The 25078-nt window shown below is 44.2% G+C and overlaps 1 protein-coding gene across 2 annotated transcripts in view; it reads right to left on the bottom strand.

The window, feature by feature from the left end:
* The window catches only part of GRIN2B (glutamate ionotropic receptor NMDA type subunit 2B), a 232607-nt gene that overhangs the window by 143435 nt on the left and 64094 nt on the right, over positions 1-25078 (bottom strand). The gene's annotated exons all lie outside the window — the stretch shown is intronic.

Genomic DNA, 25078 nt, shown 5'->3' with positions numbered 1-25078 from the left:
AAGGAAATAAACAGCATTCCTAGTCAACCCATTGAGCATGGAGGGGGAGGCACACAGTCAGAATCTTACACTTTAAATCTTGGCGAGAGCTTAAGGATTTTTAACTTTTTAAAATTTAAAATTTAAGTGAAGCAAGTGAGAAGGAAGTAAAATCCTTTTTTATGACCAGCTGTCCTTACTTTATTTTTAAAGGCAGGTTGCCAAAATTACTTAAAGGTTTCAAATGTTAGGCCTGATTCTAACAGACAGAGAACAAGTGGTACACAAGTCAGGACAGAAAAAGAGAATATGTACAAAATATTCCATGACTGCAGAAATTAAAAGCTTTAATCCCAGGATTATCATAATCTTATATGTAGTATAAACAGGATACACAGCAGCTTTGATACCGATTTAGTATGGGACAGTCACTCTAGTTTGAGTATCCAGACTGTGGGGAGAAGTGGCAGCTCCACGAAATCCGTGGGGCTTGAGGAGTTTAAAATATTACAGAGAGTTAGGCCTTTTCCCATGAGAACAGTAAGGCTAATTGGATGTTCCCATGGACACAGCCTTGAGTTTTAAGGAGTACAAGGGCGAAGCTGTTTGACTGTGTGCAGGTGTTACATTCCTGGGTGTTTTTGCAAGAATATGTTTATATTGTGTGTGTGGGAAAGTAGAACCGAGAGAACTGAATAAAAGCTGCTGCTTCTCTGAAACAGCAGACATCCCTTTGTCTCATCACCCTGTTGTGTATGTGTGTCTTCTTTTCTTCACGGACCAAGACCTATCGACATATACCCCACGACACCAGACCAAAGTACAATGAAAGTAGGCAAAATCATTGGACACAAATAGCTCTGACAACCCCTACTGCAAGCTCCTCTTAAATCAAGCAGCAGCACAGAGTTCTACAACTGTGGAGGCTCAGTCTCAGAATAACATAAAATACACTAAAATTTAAAAAAAGATTTCTCAACTGTCATGAGTTTTGTTTATACCACGTTTTAGAGAAAAGTCAGCTCAATATTTCTCTTGGTATTGCTTTCATATCTTTCTACCATACTAAGTTCATCTTTACAAAACTCAGAACTTGTACCATTTTACAACCTCCAAGACTCCGAGAGAGTTCTGTATGGATCTCAGCTCTCCAATGGCAGAGTGTAAACCCTTTTTGTCCTGGGATTTCACAAAAATACCAGGTTTACAATTTGTGACAGATCCAGTAAAATGAAATCGTTACTTTTCCCAATTCATGATGGAAAGGAATGGAAAAAGAGCATTTGCCAATATCCTCTCTTATGGATTTATCTTCTATCTTTTAAAATCAACTGCAAACTCCTGCTAATTTCTGTAGTTGGATTAGATCACCAACCAACCAACCAAACAAACAAAAAGCCCAACAAAAAAAAAGAGCAGAATTAAATGTTATGTCTCTATGTAGAGATTCCCATTATAAGAAAGAACTCAAAATCCAATTACCACCTTTAAGAATGAACAGCCCCACCTTCTCTTAAAAAGCCTTGAAAACTGGACCAGAGATACAAAAGGAGGTGCTCCAGAGTTTCAGACCTGGGAAAACTCACTGTGCCTCAAGACATTACCTCAAGACTGTCACATTTAGAACAGCTCTCTACCAAATTAAGTCTCCCACAGCTGCCAGGTAAAGCTGTTTTCCAGCAGGGATGCCAGTTAATCAATCATCCATTCATCCTTTAGTCATGATTTTGATTACCTATAGCCATTGTCTGTATTGACCAAGTATGCCATAGATCAGCAACTCCAGAAAAACAAAACAAAAAAAAGGTCTGCACTCAGCCTTAAGCTGTTTCTCTTTCCTGAGCTCCCTATGGGTCACATCCTATACGAAAGTCCTTGCTCCCAGATCCCCATGCCTTTCTTAAGAGATTTGGTAATTAAACTGTTCACTTTCTCCATACAGCTTACCACCCACATGTGGAAGTTCTCTTAGGGCTGCTCTTTGCTTAGTGGAAAAATAAACATATGCAAAAAGAAAAAGGAAAAGAAGGCAGCAACAAATTAGAGAAAAGTTAAAAAAACCCAAAAAAACCCAAAAACAACAGGAGCAGCAACTGAAGCCTCTCAACACATGGAAAATGGATCATACTTTCTATCACTGGAATTTACCTCCTTCTCTCAGAACTCTGCTCACGAAAAGAACCTACTCTTCTAATAAAAAAATACTTTATATCTTTGGAACTTATGCAGAAAATTAGGAAAGACAGAGGAAAAATCAAACTATTCTCATGGCACCTGCCAGAATTTGAAGAAAGCCTGAACAAGCATCTTCAATACCCTTCATTGCACAGTGCCTTTGAAAGCCACTTGTAGCAAACTGAATGCTAGAGTGTGAAGACTCAGCCTTACTGTAGCATGAAAAGGCAAGACAGCTACACTCATGACTAGTGTTTATTTTTATATTAAGTTCAACAAGAGCTTTTCTATACTTATGCATAAGAGCCTCTGAATTGACTGCAAATTTCCACCACATCTAGCAGAGAGTCTAAGATCTGAAGGGCCTGGCTATTGAATTACAGGAACATTTGACAACACAGCATAGAATCATAGAATCACCTGGGTTGGAAGGGACCTCCGAGATCATCAAGTCCAACCCTTGATCCAACACCACTGTGGTTACTAGACCATGGCACTAAGTGCTACATCCAGTCTCTTTTAAAAAACCTCCAGGGACAGAGAATCCACCACTTCCCTGGGCAGCCCATTCCAATGCCTGATTACCCTTTCTGTAAAGAATTTCTTCCTAATATCTAACCTAAACCTCCCCTGGCACAGCTTAAGACCATGCCGTCTTGTCTTGCTGATAGTTGCCTGGAAGAAGAGACCAAACCCCACCTGGCTACAACCTCCTTTCAGGGAGTTGTAGAGAGTGATGAGGTCTCCCCTGAGCCTCCTCTTCTCCAGGCTGAACAACCCCAGTTCCCTCAGCCTCTCCTCATAGGACTTGTGCTCGAGTCCCTTCACCAGCCTTGTTGCTCTCCTCTGGACCTGCTCCAGGACCTCAATATCCTTCCTGAACTGAAGGGCCCAGAACTGGACACAGTACTCCAGGTGTGGCCTCACCAGCACTGAGTACAGGGGAAGACTCACTTCCCTTGACCCATTGGCCACACTGTTCCTGATACAGGCCAGGATGCCATTGGCCTTCTTGGCCACCTGGGCACATTGCTGGCTCATGTTCAGCTTCTTGTCAATCCAAACTCCCAGGCCCCTCTCTGTCTGGCTGCTCTCCAGCCCCTCTGTCCCCAGCCTGTAGTGCTGCAGGGGGTTGTTGTGGCCAAAGTGCAGGAACCAGCACTTGGCCTTGTTGAACCTCATCCCGGTGGAATCAGCCCAACTCTCCAGCCTGTCCAGGTCCCTCTGCAGAGCCCTCCTGCCTTCCAGCTGATTGACACTCCCCCCCAGTTTAGTGCCATCTGCAAATTTGCTGATGGTGGACACAATCCCCTTATCTAAATCATCAATAAAGATATTAAATGGAACTGGGCCCAACACTGATCCCTGGGGGACACCACTAGTGACCAGCCACCAACTGTTTGCAGCACTGTTCACCACCACTCTCTGGGCCCGGCCCTCCAGCCAGTTCCTAACCCAGCACAGGGTGCCCCTGTCCAAGCCGTGGGCTGCCAGCTTTTCCAGGAGTATGCTATGGGAGACAGTGTTAAAGGCTTTGCTGAAGTCCAGATAGACACATCCACAGCCTCCCCTCATCCACCAGGTGGGTCACCTGACCATAAAAGGAGATCACATTGCTCAGACAGGACCTGCCCCTCCTAAACCCTTGCTGGCTGGGTCTGATCCCTTGTCCATCCTGTAGATGCTGTGTGATTCCACTTAGGATGATCTGCTCCATAACCATCTGCTCCATCTTGAATTCTTGTCTGAAAAAGCACCAGGTGCTTTCCTCAGTGACAAATAGGAGATGCAAGATGGTAAATCCACTAGTATTTCAAGTATGCATACACACAGTCAGGAGTTAGTAGGCATGATAGCTAGGTGCGGGAGGTAATGCCCTACCCATGATTTAAACAGGGTCAAGCTAAAATGCCTGCTTACAGTTCATTCCACATGAGTGCCCTGCCTAACCGTTGAAGGGAATTCTGCCCCAAAGACTCAGGAAGAAAATTCAGAGCTCCTTACTAACCAGAGTGTACCAAAACATCAAAAATCAATACAGCAAATAGATAGCTTTATCGCAACCCAGCTAAACAATTCTGCTCCACTGAGAAATGTAAGCACCCCTCCTTAAATCAAACAGCAGAGACCGCTTAGCTGTGCATGTAATAATTGCTCTTGAGCAACTGTTGGCATTTTTATTATAGAAGCAGCGAGAGGAGGCAACTTCTATTCAAAATGAGAGCATTAAGGAGATGGAAGCCAGTCCGGCTTTTGGCTTGCCAAGATGTCTTTCGGCACTTAATTATCCCAATACTTGGGCTAGCCAAATGTTCTTCATTCCCTAACCAACTCAGCACTCAGAGAGGGGTGAGGAAAGAAGGACAGACAACAGTGTAGAAGAACGTGTCCCTCTCATAATAAATTAGGAGAATTGCTGATAGAGCTGGATAGGAATGTCAGTCACTGCCTTTTTGGGGGACAAAAAGCAAACTAAGAAAAATGCCCAAGAGCCACTATTTCCTTTTCCTTGTTTTTGAGTATGTCTGATGGAAAGTCAAGGAAAAAGAGGAGAAAGGATAGAGAACTACAGGGCTATCAGAAAGAACATGAATTTGACCTCACTGTGGCATTATGCCAAAGTTTTTAAATTAGGAGATAGATCTAAGATGGTTTTACCATTTTTACACACATATAACCTATAGAATCATTATTGCTTTGTTACAGCCTAAAACCAAAAAGGAGTACTTTACCCTTCTAGACTTTAAAGGTTTTACAGAACATTACAAACTCATATTTTTCTCCTGCAGAAATTTCACGTTCTCCACCTTCCTTTTTTACCTTGAAACAGCCAAAACATGGTTCAACATCACCACCGGGAGACAGATTTCTATTTGGGATAGGGATAGGTTGAGCTCAAATCAGAAGTCCCTTGTATTGGACATCATCCAGATGAAATACAATCCCCTGGCTTCAGGAAAAAGCTTGTCTTTGTCCTATAGCCCTTTCACCTGCAAGCTCAGGCTTTCCCTAGCTAACTGCTGAGAGAGAAAGTAAGATTCTGCAGGGTATCCCTCACACACTCTGAAAGAGCAGAGGCTCCATTACAGAATCTCAGTGCCTCCCGAGATCCCAATTCTGCCCCACTGTCACCCTGCAAGGTCAGGGATCTGTAGTTTGCCCAGCTGAGCTGGAGGTGGAGCTGATCAATTGACACAGCATCGCTCCCCAGCTGACAGATGGCCTCCCACAGGAAATCTGCTCCGAGTTTACCAATGCTGGAATAAGTATTGCCTCCTCCTCTTGCACATTTAACCCCTAATACAAGAAGGCTGAATTGCACACGGTGAAGGTGCAAACACACTCACCATGAAACCTCCTCTTGAAGACTGGTGGCTAATGAGTGGATGAAAGTTTGCAGAGTTGGCACAGGGTTTAGAGAGCAACCAAGTACTATTGCCAACACTTCTAAGTTCTTCAGACTTGCAGGCAGGCCAGGTCTGACCCAAAACTCAGTGGAGATGTGAGCCCTTGGCAAGGCTGCAGGTGACTCTCCCAGGAGCCCTCCTGCAGCTGCACCATTCAAAACCAATCACTGCCATTTAACGAGCCATTTACCTCAGATGTGGCAGGAGAGGTCCCTAGGGAGCTTTTCTCACAAGTTCCTTCCTTATAGCCACTCTAGATTCCCCTGGCAAGCAAAAGCAATTACTGCCTTACAAACAGCATCTTACTATCCAGAGCAAAACTGATTCTCAGCAGGGGGTAGACCAGAGAATATCCATAAAGCAGGGGCATGCAAGATCCCCAGAAACAGTTGCAGCGGTCCAATCATCTTGAGGAACTGGCAAGCTTTCCACTGAGCCATGGTATTGACTTGGGGAGTGAGGATCAGCATGTTGGGTTTCCTTTGTGTAGCCTACCACAATGTAATCTGGTTCTATGACCCATGCTGGGCCATGAACAGATTTTTGCTACTGGTGTCAAGGTCCTTTAGCTCCAATCAAAGTGCCAGACCCCATGAAAGCCAGGTGTGTCAAGTTATGAGCAAGGAATTTGAGTAAGGAGCAAAAGCACTTATTTGCTTCCTGGATTTGGAGAAATATACCATGTCATTGCAAAATGCCCTAGTCTGCTGTTTCCACACAGGTGCAGGAGAAATTCAATTTGTGCTACTCTGGGAGTAGCCCATTTTTGTCAGGCTTTTGCGAACATCAGTATATCTAACCCCATTTGCTGCTTCATTAAGCTTCGTGTGCAGCCATAATTTAACAACTGGGATCTGTCCTTCCTTTCCAGTTTGCAAAGGGGATCCTATCAGATCCTAATGACCCAGGCCACTATCACTTTCCAAAACCCTCTTCTCATCTTCCTGATTTAGAAGAAAAGCTGTTCATGCGTCTTCAGTACAGTCTTGATTTGCAAAATTCCTCCATGATCTACAGCCAAATCACAGAGGGCTGCCTCTTGTTTATACTTCAGCCCTGCCTACCACACAATCTGGGCAGGAGGGAAAGGAGCAAGCAAGCACCAAATAACTTCTGGGAAAACACAGGCTTTCATTTCCCTACTTGTGTATTTCTTTTTTTCAAAACTGAGACACCACTGTGTACCTATTTGTCACAGTCCTAGTGGGATACTTGATTCACTGGGAGTTTTATTCTCCATGATGGAAAATGCTCCAACAGTTCAACGTCTTATAATTAAATTTGCTATATTTCTGACTCCCGTTTGTTATAACATATCTGACAGAAAATCAAGATCTTTGTTGCTTAAGTGTTCATTTACTCCTGTTTATTCTTACCACAAATGCATTTACTGCCTCAGGCTAGCCTACAGACAGGATCTTCTGTCTGTTTGGTTTTTTCTCCACAAATTTAATTTTTTTATTTAGTTTTCAACAACGCAATACAATAAAACTCTGGCTTTAATATTATGTGCTGTATCATGCTGTGTGAGTCCTTTCCTCGAATGCTTGCGGTAGGGACTATGAGAACATGATGACACTACATACCTAGTATAATGTCCTCATGGTATCTAGAACAGCATCTCTGCATCTCACACACACATACACAATCACATTTCCACAAATACACATATTCATAGCAAAACCTACTCAAAGTAAAGTTGGAGCACGTTGAATTGTGTCATTTCTTAATCACTGCCTAGTTGATACTATTTAGAAGGATTTCAAAAGTTTACTGTCTTACTGGAACAGGTTCCCTGGGTTGTTACTGATTTTGGCTTGCATAGCACATCACCTCCTGCAATCCTTTCCCAGTGTTCTGAGTCACTCATGGATAGATCATTCCTGGTGAAAATCCTCCAAGCTGCCCTGGGAGCGTGCTGTCAGTAGGAAGTTCAAATTTTTTAGATGCAGGAATGTGGTTTACATACCCATATAATTTATCAGTTGCCTCCCTTGTTCTCATAATAATTACTGAACACACTGGACTTATTTGACAGAAGGATACATAGCTCAGATGATGGTTACAGAAATGGGTGGATGAGTGAAAGCAAGAGACACAGTTCAGTGTCCCCACTGATAGAAAAACAGGCAGGATATACTGTGATAAATTAATTAGGAGAATGGTTGTTGACTCCCTAGATCTTCTCTGGAAGCTACAATCCCTGATGGTTACTAATTGCAATAACAAACCTAGAGATGCTAGTGTAGTTCAATTCTGTTACCCTGGTAAATGATAACAAATATTCCAAGATTCACATGTATAATGATATTAACTACACACATAAGTATCATCATATACCTATACCCCAGTCATGGCTTGGACATTAATCTCTCTGTAGCAGTGGAAACAGATCTGCTGTAGAGTCCTAACCCAGAGGCAACAATCTGAGTGCTCTAGCACCAAAGAGTTCCTGAGAGCTGCAATAAAATGGTCTCCAATTAAAGATGACTCAAGGGCTGAAAAAAAGCTAAGTAATTTCCACTTTCCACTTAAAGGTCTTCAGAAATCATTCATTCAAAACCCTTTGCAGCAGAGGAAACACAAGATACCCTAGATTCTGTAATCTTGCTCTTGGTATTGTTTCACTCCATATCATATGCAGTTGATAAAACAGACGAAAGAGTCAAACATTGCAGGGTGACTGTCTGGCATACACAATTCAGAGAAATTCAGTTGTCTGGCTAAAGAGAGGGTGTAACATTTGTGAATTTTATTAACAATCACTGATCAAAGCAGGCTAATGTATGATGCTATGCCGTACCAGCTTCTCAGAACATCATATATGGATGCCAGCATTTTTCCACAGCAGAGAAATGACAGTTAGCAAGCTGCCAGGATAAACAGTTTTCACACCAGGATTGTTACATTTCCATTTTCACCTCCGTATGTGTGTATTTCCTTGTTTGATGAGAATATATGGATGGATTAAACCACTGGCCACTCTGGGTAGATTCCGCCCACCAGGCACCATGTTAACACCATGCTGGCAATTTGGACAGCCCAGGACCAGTTTCTCTGTCCCAGCTCAGCCAAGCCCACTAGGCTGGCTTAATATCTTGACATTGCCAGCCCAAAACAGAGAAAAGTCAGACTGCCCCATTACTCATCCATCCGATTACATCATGGTGTTTGCCTGGGTCTTCTTTTTTGGCTGTCTTTCCATGCAGAGTAAGGACTGAATTTTGATTGTAAGCTGAATGAGATGACATTGATATAGCGTTATTAATCAATAGCAGCCATAAAACTATCCAGTACTCTTAAAAAAGTCCAGTCAGAGTATTTGGCAAGATCTCATTGAATAAATTTCTCAAATCAACTATCCAGGGTGAAATACTATTTCTTTTTATCATTTCTAAATTAACTGCTCATCCATTTCATCAAGTATGCCTTTGGTCTCTTATTATGAGCAAACCTTAATATAAGCTGAACCTCTAAGGTTCACAGAGTCTATTTAGATAAGTCCTGGAAGTCCAGCATTGCATTCAATGCCCTCTGAGCCTCTCAGGAGCTTAAGATCTTTTCTCACTGTGGCCCTGCTGTAGACAGGTCAGAGTGTGTTCTGTGAGTGCCTCCATTCCTCTTCTGTCTCATAAAGCAGTGACATCTCCTCTCTCTCAAATTCTGCCTTGCTTATTTAATCATTAACCTTCTGCAGGCTAAGCTGTTAGTTGTTCTATGTCCTAACAGATGGCACCTGCATTCGTCATGATGCCAAGTTCTAGTCAGCCTTTATGGGCAGAGTGAAGTTGGCTGTGCCTATGCTCTTAGCTGGATGGACTACAGCTGAAGCAGTCAGTTTAAAGTAATATTGTGTCAAGACTTCATCTTTTCTCATAGACTGGCATTATTGACCAGTTTAGACAATTTTTAACATACTGATATAACTTTCATACCCTTTGGATCAGAGTTGGCTTGCCTTAGAGGGCAAGTGAGCGAGCAACTGAAGGCAAAGTCTGTGTAGATGTGCCCTCTGCTTTCCTTAAGGCAAGGAGCAAGGAGAGGCTTCAGCCTCATCCATCCTGGCCAGCAGTAAATGGGCAATTCTGTTACTCAAAAGAAAAACAAAACTAAACAAAATGCTCACTTAAAACAGGAGATCTCTCTAGCAAGTGGACCAAGAGCTGAGTTCTGACTAGCTTTCACGGACTCCATGTGGCAGGACAGACCCCCCCTGACAAGACCTAAAACCCAGTCAAGCTATCATGCAAGCTATCATGCAAGCTATCATGCAGGATCAACTATTGGAGCCAGGGTGTTGTCTTGGTGTTAATTATGCTAAAACCATCCTGGTTCATCAAACTTTGAATACACACTCTGCTTTTTGAAGTCTGATTTGACAGATAAGCTCACAGCTGGCTTTTAAATGCGTGACTAGCAGTCAATCACTTTATACTATGAAAGTCCAGTCCCCTCTCATGCAGTCAGGTTCTTCTAACATAATCTTTCTTGAGTGTATAGGTGGAGATTCCTCCCTTGGCTGGGGACACTCTCCAAAGTTACTCAAGGTTGAGAGAAAGAGATCTCCCCACGAACATTGGTATGGGTGAGTTACATGAGATCTCTCCTTAATAATTATTTCTTTTTGCTAGCTTTAATATAACTGCTTCGATAAGTGCTTTGTTACAGTGCACTATACTACTTTATGCTATATTATACTCTATTATTAGATTTTCAGTGTTTATATTGTGTAGTAAATAGTTCTGATTAAGATCTTTTGTCTACTCATTTGTATAAAATAAATTATTTATTTTATATAAATATTGTCATTTTGCCAATCATTAAAACCTGCAGGACAAAAGTTGTTTAATCACATCTCTATAATTCCTTTAAATTTAAACCATTAACACAGTCTGAGGTTAAGATAGAATTCAGCTGCACCTAAACCCTTCTCTGAAAAGGAGTTCAGAAAGCGAGTCCTTTCTGTACCTTGACAGTCACCGGCAAGGCTTTGCTTTTTAATAACTTTTGCTAAGCCTTCCACTCCCACCCGAGACACTCCAGATTTCCCACTGCCTCATACCTGGCTGCCTTTTCTCTAAGAGGGTCATAATTGATATTCTGATCTACGCCCCAAAGAAGATTAAAAAAAAAAAAAAAAAAAAAAAAAAGGCGCGATCCTGCCCCACCGCTCTGGTCCTAGCTCGGCAGCGAAGTTTCCGTGGCAACCGCGGACACGAAATGCCGCCGTGGCCGTAAGCTCCTGGCCGCCAGCATCCCGCCGGCCGCACCGCGGCCCGCAGCGCTGCGGAGCCCGGCCCGGCGCGGCACAGCACGGCATGGCCCGGCACAGCACGGCATGGCCCGGCACAGCACGGCATGGCCCGGCACAGCACGGCCCATCGGCGTTGGGGCTGTGAAGACTGCGGCTGTGCGTCGCTACTCAGACCACAAAGCGTGGTCACCCGACAGCCTGCTGGGACTGCAGAGGTGCTGGGGAAGGGGACTGATGGGAAAGAAGTGAGCTCACCTTTTCTCCTCCTGAGCCTCGGAGTAAGGATTCAGTTATTTCATACTCACAGCTTTCTGAAACCGTGAGGATCTATGCTATCCTCTGCAGAACCCTCCAAATCAGACTCTATCACTTTGGAAAGGAGGTGCTGCTTGCTCAGAGTACACTTCCTTCCTGCCTTGGGCTCTCCCAGACCTCACTCACTCCAGCTCACTTCAACCTGTGTTTTACAGCAAGAGCTGGGACAGGAGCAATGTCAAATCCTTGCTCTGTTGATGTCGGGGTTTGGAGATGTAACAAGAACTGATAGTATTTACAATGTAGAACCTACAGATAGCTGAGCCAAGTGATTTAAAGAAACAAGAGGGGAACCGAGGCAGCCGGCCCTTAGTTTTTACCAGGTGCATTGTCTTGAAGAAGTTCACAAGGGGGTCACTTAGAACTTTGGGGAACTTCAGACAGCAAAGACCACCAAGACCCTCAATGAAGACCCTCAGAGACCTTATAAGGATATGCATATGTGCTAATAAGTGTTGGGAAATGTCATGAATATGTAACAGGAATGTAGGGAACGAAAAATAAATAATCATGTAATGCTGACATATAAACTGTAGTGAAGATGCCTCGGTGTGCATTTGGCAAAGTGATGACCAGTGCACCCAGTGCCAATTAAAGAATGCCTTGATTTCTAAAACCCACAAATTGAGTCTCAGAGGTTTCTTTTAAGTGCCAGTTTTAGGCAACACTCTATACCAGGAAAGAAGGCAGCTCTGTGTGGTTTAATTTTAAGAGGGATTTTACCACCTGCCAGAACAGTAAAAATAGTCTCAGCATAAAATGAAGAAACAGTACCCTGGTCCATTTTTGTTTGGACATGCTGCTGGCAAGCATCTGTCTCATTAGCATAGAACGTATATGTCTGCACCAGGCAACAGGAGGCACAGAAACCATGAACTGGCCCTAAGGCATCTGTTCATCAACACTGTGTGGAAATTCCGGGTCACGTCCACTAGAGTTGCCAAGTCAGGAGAGCTAACTAGTTCAAATCGCAGTCTGCGCCATCCTGGTGACTCTTATTCCGGTTTCAGACCTAGCTGGAGATTCTTGAAGGCTGAGGAGAAGAACCAGAGGTGGATTCCTGACCTACTGGACCCAGATTCTGGTTTAGCTCCTGCTTTGGAAAGCTATTGTATCACTGAAGTGTGTTATGAGAGTCCTTGGCTGGAACAAGCGATATGGATTTTAATATTGCAGCCTCCCTCCCTCATGCTTGAAGAACTGATCCCCATTAGAGCTTGCTTCGGCCATAGTTAAGTTACCTCTTGAGCTCCAGGGTGGATGAAAGCATGGCAGCACCTATCTTCTCTCTACCAAGCTCTCCTTCCTAAACAACCAGTAAGCAGTGCCCCTGCAGGGAAGCTGCTGTCAGGCCTGTCTTGCTTATTGAATTGATTCACAAAGTTTTAAATGATTATTTTTTCTCCTCTTCCACAGTGTGGAAACTCTGAGACCAATAAACCACATGGAGTTATTTACACAGATATTACAAAGGAAAGAAGCTTCCTTCTCAGATGTTCTTCTTAAGCTCCCATCTATTGTCTCAGAAACTCAACAGGAAGTTTCCTACAGCTTTACAGACAAAAAAACTCGCAAATATATGAAGTCCCCTGCATGCACACATGATCATCCAAACATATGCAGGATCTTCTGCCAAATCCACAGCTGCTGAATTATTTTTTCCTAGTATTTTTCTGTTGGGATCATAGCTCTTTCATTCCTTTTCTTTGCCCTGATGATTAATAGCTGTTTGTCATGGCCCTTGCTGTTATGAGACTGAGAAAGAAATTGTGGCAAACTCCCTTTTGATGGAAAAGCCATTTCTGAACTCAAGGAATTGGAAATTATTCTTGGTAAAAGACTGGACCACAGGAGACTTGCAGAGCTAGAGCCTGAAATCTTCCCCACAGTTCCTGAAGTACTTCACAGTCATGGTTGCAACAGTGCCTGGTGATGTTAAGACCATTATAGCCATCTCTGTGATCTAGGTACGAAAACATTTACACTCCTCAGGGTTTGATGAAGAGGATTTGGGAGAAGGAATTGGTCCATCTGACTTTGCAATAAGGATGCTATGAGTTTCAGTTCTGTACTTCTTTTTGATTGGGTGATGAAAATCAAGGAGCCCATTTCCAGTCACTTTAACTCTGTGCTGAAGCACACATAATTAAATTCACTTTTTTTCTATACTTATCTGCACATTAATAGAAGGTGCCATCTATATATTCACTATGCCCTCGGCATGACTTAACAGCAACAGTACAATAAATAAGATATTCTTTTTGTACTTGAATTCAAATTTTTCTATCTATATTAGGCTTTGTACTTTTTTAAACAAAACCCACGGCTGAGACTGAATTGTCATATCTTTTTCAAGATCACACACGCACACAAGACACTGAGATTTCTGTCGAGGATCAGCACAGCAGAGAAAGGGAATGATGGAGCAGCAAAAGACTTTGCCTCTGCTGGCCATTAATAATAAGAGTAACAAAAGCATCTAAGAGAATAAAATCCAGAGTGAGATGTGTAAGGTATAGAAATAGCTCTTTGACTGACTCAAAGGCAAAGCCAATGCATCTTGTTTTCCTGTATCTCCTATCTGTCCTCTTTCTTCACCGCACACTCTGGCACAATGGGGCAGTGGGAAGTAGATGTAAGCATCAGCAGGAGCTACAGCAAGCAGGGGAGAAACGAGCTATTCAGTCTGAACATTGCCTAGCTAGGGCCCGTGACAAAAGATGAACAAACGACCATATGAGAGGAGAAAGAAAAAGTCATGTCCAGCACTGCACTGACTGCAAGGAAAGAAGCACTGGCTGAGTGCTGTTTGTCTTTTCCTTCCAGTTTGTATCACTCCGACTCATTTTCTGTCTTCCTGCACTCCAGACTCCTCAATGCATGCAGGTGTGTGTGTGTCTGTCTGTATACATATATACAAGTGCATGTGTACATAGGCAATTACATGCAGGATGTCTCAAGATATGCAATTTGTCTCATCTCCAATATGCCAGCTACACTCCAACTCAGGCTGGAAGCACCTGAAGTGGATTAGCATCTGACAATGGTCCCTGTGAAATAAGGTGATGGTGCAGTCCAGCCTTACTGAAGAGCAACGTCTACATCACCACACATGCATTCAGAGCTAATTAAGCCTCTAGTTAGTGTTCTCAGAGAGAAGCCATGGACTACATAGGCTGCTTCACTACACAGCCCTGGGCACAGCCCAGAGGAAGAGAGCTTCAAATTGTGGGCGAAAGCACTCAGGACATGCTCTTAACACACTTTATTATTCCTGACAAAATACAGTCCTTCAGGACTCACCTTCCATGGAGGCAAGTATCCATCTAATTAATATACACCAAGAGGATCTGGGTTAAAAAAAAAATAATCAAATTCGTCTTTCTTTCAGGCAGGTCATAAGAGGGAATACTTGTGGAAAGGGCTTAGCCACACAACAGTTTATTTCAGGGTGCAGATAGGCAGTTCTGGAAGCTGATACAAAGTCATCACTCTGGTCATCTACCTTCAAGATAATTTTTTTTTACTAGTAGGAAGTGCCGTTTCTCTTTTTCATATCAAACCTCTGAATATCTCCTCCTGAGAAGTACTGAGCTGAAAAAACTTTCCTTCAAGGCCAGTGGCTAGTGCAAGGAGCTCAACCTTTTCATTATCTCAGTGCCTGCAGGATGTATACATTCCTACACTAGGTCTGCACTGCATAGAAGCCTGCAGCAGTAGCTGTGCACCTTTTATCTCAGAGGACATTCTCCTCTTCTATGTGGTAGGAGTAGAAGAAGCAGAGTTTAAGAGCTATGTGCATTTACTATCTCGGTGTCAGCGCTCTTCAAGCCATGCAGCCTTGCAGAGTGGGCAAGCTTGGTGAATGAAGCACACTGAATGGAAGATATCAACCCAGTGCTTTACAGCTCATTTGGTATCAAACTGCTCTTGTTATGTCACTTAGCAATTTCTAAGGGCTGATAGTAGATCTCTTTCTGCTTTCATTCCCCAGGCTAATCCCACTAACTTCGAAGTCCCGTCATACACTCTAGATGGAAGTGAAAATACATTCAGGCACGTATTCAGTGCTTTCAGCAGTAGGCTATGGACAAACCTCTCTATTCATCAGTGGAAAAACATCACCTTTCCAGGTACCCCTCACTGGCCTTCCCACAGAATCTCTCTTTATACTGTAACTCTAGGATATCCAAGGAAAGAAAAGTATTCAATATTTTAACATATTTGTAGGTTTTACAATTTACATACTTCATCCCTACATAAAAGGCTGAGGATCCTAAATCTTTTTTTTACAGGGAAATTTACAAGGCTGGAAACTCATATGAGTTTCCGTTCAGCTGTCTTCTGGAGGGCACTTTGCACAGTCCATTGATAATTTCTGTGTTTCATTGGTATTCATCAGCTGTTGGGTCCCCAGAAGATTTTCACTTCATTCCAGAAGCAACAGTATGTCTGTTTCAACAGTTTAATCATACAAGCCCTCCTGGCCTTGGACTCTGCCTTTCTCAAGGCTCCTCTAAACAGGGCAGTTTACTTCCTTACACAAAATCAGTTGTGTGTCTTGGACTTGGACAAAGGAAGCCCACGCTCCTCTAAGCACACTGACAGCAGCATTTTAACAGTGCACAGTGATGCTGCGCAACAGTTTATAGTCTAAACTTAACATGAACAGCATTTCTGAGGGAAGCAGCTGGAGGACTTTAAGCAGGCTGATCATAATCCTTCTTGCTGGGATATGGACAGTAGACATAAATTAGTTCCATTGCTGGGGAATTTTGCTAGGGGATTTTTCAGGACTGTAAGTGGGCAACACCTTCAATCCTATAGTTTGCACCAAACCACCTCCTCAGATTTTAACAGTATCTTGCAGTCCTTATGGACTCAGAAGGTAGATTACTGCCTCTTGAGGTGCCAAGAGCTTTTACTACAGCTTCTAGGTTTCCGTGAATATTCTCCTCTAGGTACTGAATGAGTTAGCAAATTTTTCTTCTCAGCTGATGCTCACAGCGCAGAGTGAATCCCATAAACGAGGTATCTTTGCTCACCCATTTTTGCATAAGCTTGTTTTAAGCACACTGTACAATTGCTTCAATTGCCCAGCAATAGCCTTCTCACATCTTCAGACCTCTCAAAACATGCCTATATTGTATAATGCCACAGCCCTACCTCAGAAATGCCAGAGCTAACCTGAACAACCTAATTAAGCCCACAAGGCACAGCAACACCTTGCAGAAGTATTAGCTTGGATCCCTGAAGCTGAAGAGTGGTTTCAGTACAGTCCCTGAGCTAAATTTGTGATGATATGATTGTACCACTCCTGGAGCTAGCCTGTTGGGTGCTACCTAAGGGTCCACACATCAAGCTATGACCTTCTCAAGACTCCCTCCCTCCCTGCAGTGTCTAGGCACCCAATATCTCAGAGCGCTTCCCACAACAGCTACCATGGGAGCTTACCCTTGCTGCCTGCTCCTCAGGCTCCCCTTGCCCTCACCACCTCAACAGAGGTTGTTCTCCATGCCCAGGGAACAACTTAAACCTTTTCTCCTTGGTGCCCTCTCCTACACCCCCCAGGCCCCAGGGGTCCTTCCACATCAGCTCCTCTCCCAGCCACTGGGCACAGGGCAGTCATGACCATACTAGGACAGGGGCAGCAGGAGGCCAAAAGGACAACAGACAGTGGATTCACATCCACGTACACGCGCATTCTGATTAGGATCCAGCTTTGTTTCCATGGCAACGTGCAGAGCCACGGCAGCACGGTCCCTTCCCTCACACAGTGGTGGCAGCCGTGCTCAACACTGCTAAATCCTCTCACCGCCACTACCTTCCGCGGCCAGGGCTGCTGGCTGTGACCCTTCGTGTGCCTTCCAAAGCCCGACAGATTAGGGCTCACAGATTTCCCACTCATGATGTGCCTGCCAGAAACCGGCAAATAAAGATGCGCCAAGTAATAGCAGTGACAGAAATAATACCTCCCATCACAGACGAGCTATAAACCCCTTAGAACAGCATTACAGAGAAACACATTTTCTTTCCTAGAAGCTGGCAAGGATAAGCAATGGAGTGCAGTTCAGGGAATTAAAAGAAGAGATTTTTTTTCTATGTGCAGGTAGCTCCTTAGTACACACCCAAACATTCAACACTCCTCTGGGTCAATGCCACTTACAAGCAAAGCCAACTCCACCTTTCAGAACAGGCTGTCCCATATAGCCCACCTTCCTCTGGGACGGCACTAATAGTCTTTCAAAAAAAGGATATCGCCAGACTGCTCTGCTTGGCCCCCATGGTAGGGAGGGAAAACACAAGAGAACAGCTGAGACACTGGGTCCGGGAGCTCGCACCCTCCTCGGCACCTCTCCAGAGAGAGGCATGTTAGACATGGCCGGATGTTTCTTCAGGCCGTCTGCAGTCAGAAAATCTAATTGTCAGCTTAGAATTGAATCACAAGCAGGACTGAAGTGCTCGAGAATTCTTTGCTATTTCTACTACATATCTTAAGGGTTGTCTGCTGAGGAATGGTTGGGAAAATTAATCTAAATTACTTAAGTTGTGAGTTTAGCATGAATTCATTAAATCACATTAGCCTTGAATGGACACAGTTCTTCCAAATTAATGCAACCCTTAGAAGAAAATTGAACTAAACTGATTTAAGGTCCTTTTAATTCTGAAGAACAGAGTGCCTACATGGGGTTTGATATAATTAAGGAACAGCAGTCTGGAAGGGATGTCCCAGCCCTGGTCTCCCAGACAGCCCTTCCATTTACTCTTTTCAGGAACCAATCATGCTCTCAGAGAAGAGGAGTTAGGTTTCTTGCTTTCCCATGAGATTTGAAAGTTGCTGTACTGATGACTTTCTGCTGAAGGCCTTTCCTAGCCAGTCAATACCTAGTAGCTCTTTACCTTGAAGAGTGCTTCATCTGTCAGGGTATTTTCACCTCACTCTTGTTTTAATGGAAGGCAGCCTTTTGTATTTTCTCAGATCACATTTTGACAGGTTAGATAAGTTACACTGCCTTACTCTCCTCTTGTAAAATGTGTTCTCCCCTCCCTCTATCAAGCAAATATTTTTCTGACTCCATTTTGCTTTAATTGGGATAACTGGAATTATATGCAGAATTATACACAAAGGAAATTACAGTAGAGACTTCTACAATGATACTGACACTTCCCTGCCTTGGCAGGGAATATCCTGCCTGGCACCTAGGAATACAATTGCCTTTTATGCTGATGTCTCATAGTGAAGGCTCAGTTATCACATCAGCAAATAATACTCCCACTTTTTCTCTTTTTCATTTGCTTCTAACTGTTAATCCCATTGTTTCTAGGATCAATTAGTGGGAATAACAAAGAATCTTTCTATACAGGTTAGCATACTGTGCATAGTCGTCCAGACCAGCAGGAAGAAAGAGAAATATGTTGTGTTGCACTCTCCAAACAATTTCTGCTGCCCAAGTCCTTCAGATCTAGTGTGGTTCTACCACATGGCCCCAAACCAGGCACTGTACACCTGTCTATCTGCATGTTCCCAGACTCCACACTGGTGCATTTCAGCTTACTTCTATATGGTAGTCCTAAAGAATGTCCAGTTCTTCCTGCTTGTTCCCTGTTACACTTTGTGTCGATCACGCTATGCTACTCCCAAGTGTGCACAAATGTCCTTATGAAAATGATCCCTCACAGTTCTACACCATAAACCAGAGCCAAATATTTGGAAACATTTATAGTTCAGTGGTTTAGATTGTTCCAGTTTAGCCACACTACATCTCATTTCTGAGATGAGAAGAGGGAGCGAGGGAGACAGATTAGAAACAGGTAACTAATGGAAGTGAGAAAATCAGGTCTCCCATTCAGACAAACACTACCCATTGCAGGACACAAGCACATTAACAGCAAGTGTCACGTGTATACAGCCAGTTTAAAATAAAAAACAATCTTCATACAATATATGTCCAAGCTGGGGACTATATTACTACAGGAAATCATTGCACTGAGCAGCAGAAAGAAGCAAAGAGGTAAATTATTAGGTTCTGATTCAATAAGCTATTATTGCCATTCAAGATGATGTTTACTGAGGACCAGGTTACCTTGCTGTAAAATTAGGCTTTTGTCCTAGTAAATTAGGCCCTTTAAAAATATTAATTCACATTTTTTATATAAAATTACTTATGCCTGGCTTGTTTGTTTGCTATCAGTGTTCCTATATAGGAGTTTTATCTGCATATTCATGTATGGAAATGTGCAAAAACTTGCATAAGTGTACATCTTCCACGTTCATATCCAAGTATTCAACCCAGAAGTGCTTGTGTGCTCATTCAACAAGAGAATAGAAACAATACCAAATAGATCTCTCTGGCCAACCATAATTAGGTAAAGCAGTCTGTATCAATCCATAGAGTAAATATTTTCCAAGAAGTTCACTGAATAAATTCAAATAAATTTGTGGAAATTATGATCTGCACAATTGATATTCCATGAGCACAAAAAGAAGCTAAATTCACTGAATAAATTATGTGTTGTGAATTAGTCCTCCAGGTCAGCTTTTACTACAGCTGGATTATTAGAGTGGATGGATAATTTAGCATCAATAGTACCATTTTTTTGTTCTGGGTCCTGCTTAACATCAACTAAAAGACAATGTCCCTGTTTTTTGTTTTGTGGTTTGTTTGTTTTTTTTTTTTTTTTTTGGTTAGTTGGTTGGGGTTTTTTGGGGGGGTTTTGTTGGGTTTTTTGTTTGGGTTGGGTTTTTTTTTACAGAGGCAGAAAATAAACTAAACAAACAACCTTCCTGGTGTCGGTGTGTGCCAAACTTTCCACTGTGCACCAGCTCAGCAGATGGGAGGAAATACAACCCACATCCCTCAATAGCCAGCTAGACCCTCCTTCCAACAATAACACAAGAACTAGTTAGGATGTGATTCTTCACACACATCTCCAGTCCCTCTGTATGAGAAGATGGCTGTGTTTGAGATGCAGAAAGAGTAGGGATCCTGTTAGCTTAAAGCAACGGGCAACAGTTACTGTTTGAAAGTGTCTCACTACATTTAATGGACTAGTGAGCACTAGACTTGCTCTTTTAGAACAGGTCCTTTGGGAAAATCCATTATTAATTGTGATCTCTTCTGTAGTGTCACCAAACTATGATGTTCAGCAAACAATACTCTAGTCTGAGGGGTAAGTTAGTTAATTGGAGAGCTAGAAATTATATTGAAATCGGTCTGTTACCATGAAATAATTTGGGAAATAACCTGCAAGATCTCTCCTCAAAACAACTCCTTCAGTGCCACATACATGACTGTTGCAGGAACAACAACAAACACTGTTGCAGGAGGACAAAGGGTTTAGGAGATCTGAGCTGCTCACTGCCTCCCAGGGGACTTTCTTGGAGCAGGGGTAACACAGTGGCCCAAACCAAGGGAAACAAGAGGGCAGCTGTAGGGCAGCCTTCCCTCGTGATGTGTCTGGGATGGTAACTAAGAAAAGAATTTTGTGCTGCAAAAATCATCAGTTTGGCATCTTAGACCAGCCTCGGAACTATTCTGGTTAAAATAAACAAGGCCATTTCCTGATAATTTCACTAAAAAGAAAATCCTAAGCTCTCCAAGTTCTGATGTAAAGCCATGGGTTAGTGCTTGTCCATTCCTCCCTTCCCCAGGTGCTGTGCTGCTGCCACACGCGAGATTAACAAGGAGGTTATATTTAAACTTCCAAGAGGAGCTGCTGTGCGATTATGGGTCTATTTAAAATCCTCCGGGCAGCTGCAGTACATAATAACAAGTCAGCGGGAGGGAGGGAGAGAGTGGAAGGAGAGGGAAAGGAGGGGGGTCGGGAAAACGTCACAGATAGTCTCCGAAAAATTGATTGCCAGAAGACGGCAGGGGGTGCAGTCAAGTTAAAGATGCCCCCTGCAGGGAGTGAAAGGGAGAGGGGGTCATGCGAGAGAGGGGCCAGCATCGGAGGAGTGCGTTGACATCGCCAGGGGGATTGGAGAGGCTGGCGTGGAAAGCTGCCAGACCTGAAACCTCACTGCTTCGGGCAAGGACGTCATTCCCTTAAACCCACCCCGCTGGCTCTGGAGGGCTCTGTCACACGCCACTGTATGCCTGTCCAGGCGTCCTCAGATCATAGGCGTTTGAATGAGTAAATAGCTATTACTAGATTCTTCTCCAGGCTGCCCATGCACACACCTCACCCTTAGGCCAGCACAATACTACCCCCAAGAAAACACCACTCCAGGGCTTTACCCAGTCCCAGTTTTACTATATCACTTGGGACTGTGTTCCCCTGTCTAAATTGCAACTAAAGGAGTGTTTCCTCATGAGTCCAGAGCAGGGACACAGTTCTTCCTGCCTCACCATAAATCACATTTTCTGTTTTGTTTTTTTCCCCCCAACCTCCTCACCAGCTGCCTCCGCTATCTTCTGTGATCAGGGAATGGACAAAATGGGCTGAGGCCGCCCCAGATGCTCACTGACAAACGTTCTCAGTTTGCAGTGACACCAGAGCTCAGCAACATCATGTCTGGCAAGATCCCACAGGTGAGACCTGGGGCAGGTGAGGTGGCAGCAGCAGTGGCTGGGCGAATGGACAGGAACCATTTCCCAGCACTGCAGCAGGCTGTGCTGGTGGCACCAGCCCTGGGCTAGGCTGAGGAAAGGGGCCCTCAGCACTCCATATCACTGAAGGATGAAGGCTAATTCATTCTTCATTGCAAGGGTGAGATCTTTCAGCCACAAGTGTATTTCAGGTAAGTCCCACCACATTGCACAGTCTCACATCTAATGATTTCCTTTTGATGGTATCATAGCCTCCTGCCTGACTGACCTCACCTAACCAACTGAATTTCCATGTCCTTTCAAAGACTTGCTGCAATCCAGCCAAGATGACTGCATTTCAGTGCTGACTGGAGCCTTTGCGATGCAGTCTATAAAACACTTTGGGAGCTTTCCAGAGGAAAGAAGCTCGAGAAACATCAGTCATAGCAGTCCACACATATTCTCTGATACTGTCCTTTGTGACCCCTTCCTCCTCTTGTTTCTTCCCCATCCTCCCATCCCTACACAACCATTTTCAGTACTGGAGGTTGATGCTATCAGGCAGAGAAAAAGTGTCTCTCCAGAATGAGATTTGCCTCAATTTCCATCAGCAACACAGAAGAGGGGAAAAAATGTCCAAATTAAGCTGCTTGATTACTGAAATTAATCTTGTCACTTAGCATCCCTGTTCCACAGAACGGGGCCTTTGATTAGCCTCCTTGTTTCAGAATATTACAAGCAGGCGTTCATTAAGCAGAAGCAACTCCTCTGCAGGGGGAGAGGGGCAGATGATTCCAAAGGGAAGGCTGCCCCCGGGATAAGAGATGTCCCCAGCTTTGCCTGCGTCCCTGCCAAGTGAGGGGATGCTGCTCTGAGAACACAGCCAGGGACCCCCAAGGATTTTCTAAGATCCTCTCCCCAACATATGACTATGGACCATGCTGTCATAGGCTTGGTACTTATAAGGCTGACAGCTCTTGTAGCTCTTGTAGCAAGTTATCGCTTGCTATTACCATCATCCTGACAGCCCTCAAAGGTTGTAAGGTGCTACGTCCCTCCTGTCTGGCTCTCTCTGAGTGCTAAGGAAACACAGATGGATGGGGAGCATTCCCCAAGGCAACCAATGGAGCAGTGGACCTGCATGTGGGACCTTCAGCACCCACACTTCCCTCTCTGCTTCCTCTCCATCTCCATGCAGCATCACAAACCACACAGCTGCAACTTTGCACATCCATGCTGTCACAGGCAGCTTTGTGCTTTTCCAGTCCATAGGGCACATGCTCAGAAACCAGTACCTCACTGTAAGCATGGGCTGCTCTTGCTGACCTGACACAGTGTGCTGTACTTGCTGGGATGGCTGAAGGGAGAGCGCAGAGAGTGGTGGGATGACTCAGAGATGCTCTTGCAGCTCCCAGGGAATTTAAGATTGATACACCTTGATACAGGCTCCTAGGAGGTGGCATCCAGGAGCTCCAGGGCCCAAAACTGGCACTGCTTGTGCAGAAGTGGGATGAGAGAGGATTGCCCCCATGGTGTCTTCTGACTCTTGCCTCCACCAACCAAAGGGTGTTTGGACATTGTTACTGGCATAGGGACATACTCAGCAGCGTTCCAGGCAAATTACCGATAAATTTTAAGTAGGTTAAACTGATTGCTGGCTTTCAAGCTACACTGGTCAAAGTCAGCCAGCACTGAAAGGTTATAAAATCCAAGATCAACCTTTATGCTATCTTCCTTTTCCTTTCTATGCAAGAGGTATTTCTGGTATTGCAGACCTAATGATCCCAGTATTGCTATTAAAATTGCTGTATTGCAGTCTCCATGTACCGCAACATAGTGTCCATGCTCCATCCTGCAGAAGAAACACAGATCAGAGGCAACACAAGGATGAGGCCTGTCTTAGCTTTTAAGTATAAGCTTTTTAAGGCTGTTGATCTGGAAGGTGGCAAAATTTGGCAGTTATCTAACCACTTTCACCAGGGGGCCTCAAACTAATTTCCAGACATTAGCTAAATTTCACAGTAGCCCAAATCCTCCAAGGACTTGCTTTCACTGACCAGAGAAGTCAAACTTGCCCAGCCTATGGGGAGGTATCATTATTATCTCTGTTCTATAGTTTGGGAAACTGAGGCATGGGGAACCAAAGTGATTCAGAGAAAGACATGAAGATGAGCCAAGAGTAGAATAGAGCTTTTCTTGTTTTGGGTCTTCTTTAGCCCTCTGCGTCCCCACTCTTTGTAATACAACCACTCAGAATCACAGAATCAGTTAGGTTGGAAAAGATGTCTGAGATTATCAGGTCCAACCTCTGACAAACCACCACCATGTCAACTAGACCATGGCACTAAGTGCCACATCCAGTCTTCCCTTAAACACCTCCCTGGGCAGTCCATTCCAGTGTTTAGTCACCCTTTCTGTGAAGAAATTCCTCCTAATGTCCAACCTAAACCTCTCCTGGCACAGCTTGAGACTACATCCTCTTGTCCTGTCACTAGCTGCCTGGGAGAAGAGACCAGCCTCCATGTGACTACAACCTCCTTTCAGGTGGTTGTAGACAGCGATAAGGTCCCCCCAAGCCTTCTCTTCTCCATGGTAAACTACCCCAACTCCTTCAGCCGCTCCTTGTAGGACTTACCCTCTAGACCCTTCACCAGCATCATTGCCCTTCTCTGGACTTGCTCCAGCACCTCAATGTCCTTCCTGAATTGAGGAGCCCAGAACTGGACACGGTACTTGAGGTGCTGCCTCACCAGTGCCAAGTACACCAGGACAGTCACTTCCCTTGTCCTGCTGGCCACACTATTTCTGATACAAGCCAGGATGCCATCGGCCTTCTTAGCCACCTGGGCACACTGCTGGCTCATGTTCAGCTGGCTGTTGACCAACACCACCATGTCCTTTTCTGATGGGCCACTTTCTAACCACTCTACCTCCAGACTGTAGTGCTGCATGGGGCTTCCAGACTGCATTCAGCAGCCTACATATAACAGCAGACTGAAGATCCTAGAGCTGATCAAACTTACTTGAACCTCCAAAACTATTCTGAGGGGCCCAGATGTAGGTGGAGGACAAGTGTGTAGCAAGCTCTTATTTTAGCTGATTCGGGCTTGCTCGTCCTTTCCTCCCCCAGCGCAATGGGCAGGGTGTACAGGCTGAATAAGAAACCATGCTCTAATGAGGCATCTATAGGTTTGGTGGGTTTTGTTTGTGGGTTTGCTGTTTCTTGGGTACCAGGGCTGTGTGAGGCATTGAAATTCCACCCTGAGCAGCAGTGAGCAGCAGAACCTGGTTTCCATAGCACTGTCATGGAAACAGCACTCTGCAAATCTGTGCCTTCGGGCCCCTCTGTGGCTGAAGCATCTCTCTGCTCCTCCCCAGCACCCACCTCCACACTACAAGCCCCCAGACCTCCTTGT

This window comes from Pseudopipra pipra, chromosome 5 (assembly GCF_036250125.1).
Source record: "Pseudopipra pipra isolate bDixPip1 chromosome 5, bDixPip1.hap1, whole genome shotgun sequence".
NCBI lineage: Eukaryota > Metazoa > Chordata > Aves > Passeriformes > Pipridae > Pseudopipra > Pseudopipra pipra.
Note: the sequence above shows the minus strand (reverse complement) of the source record. Positions and strands in the feature narration are given on the sequence as shown.